The sequence below is a fragment of the Schistocerca nitens genome, chromosome 9 (assembly GCF_023898315.1).
Source record: "Schistocerca nitens isolate TAMUIC-IGC-003100 chromosome 9, iqSchNite1.1, whole genome shotgun sequence".
Classification (NCBI taxonomy): domain Eukaryota; kingdom Metazoa; phylum Arthropoda; class Insecta; order Orthoptera; family Acrididae; genus Schistocerca; species Schistocerca nitens.
In genome coordinates, this window is record NC_064622.1 from 402,041,849 (window position 1) to 402,042,624 (window position 776).

The window sequence follows — 776 nt, forward strand, 5'->3', positions numbered from 1 at the left end:
AAAGCGGTGTGAAAGTCTGATGGACGGAGGAGAGTGCGATAGTGAACGTAAGCTGATTCATTTGAGAAACATTTAACTTATTATTGCGCTCAATAGAACAGACAGGACGTAAAAGAAATAACTCTTATCTATGAGAAGAACGACAGTTGTATGCAAGCAAAGTCTTGTATCTTAAGTATTAATAACTGTAATGTTATCACTGACAAATGTAGCCCGGCTAGCTCAGTCGGTAGAGCATGAGACTCTTAATCTCAGGGTCGTGGGTTCGAGCCCCACGTTGGGCGTAAAATTTTAACTTCGCGAAGAGAAATTTGTCGTAATACCTCTACTGGAAAGGTATGGGTGGGAATAAATCCTGCTCAGAAAACCAAAGGCCATTTTCGTTTCACGCAATGCTCTTGAGGCAGACTGCCAACTGTCGCCCGTTGACCTCTGCTGTGGAGAGGATGACTCACGGGAGAAAGTCAAGGGCATTTTGGGTGCCACTACATTTACTGGGAACGCAAAATAAAATCTGTAAACTTTTATATTCCAATAAAAGCCGTTCCTTAGTGCCACATCGGCTTCTGTTATTGCCTTTACCGATATGGTTCAAATGGTTCAAATGGCTCTGAGCACTATGGGACTCAACTGCTGTGGTCATAAGTCCCCTAGAACTTAGAACTACTTAAACCTAACTAACCTAAGGACATCACACACATCCATGCCCGAGGCAGGATTCGAACCTGCGACCGTAGCAGTCGCACGGTTCCGGACTGCGCGCCTAGAACCGCGAG

General features: G+C 45.0%; 1 non-coding gene across 1 annotated transcript; it reads left to right on the forward strand.

The window, feature by feature from the left end:
- Positions 1–211: 211 nt before the first annotated feature.
- Trnak-cuu (transfer RNA lysine (anticodon CUU)) lies at positions 212–284 on the forward strand. Its single transcript has one exon. It is a non-coding gene; the product is annotated as a tRNA-Lys (tRNA).
- The last annotated feature ends 492 nt before the right edge of the window (positions 285–776 follow it).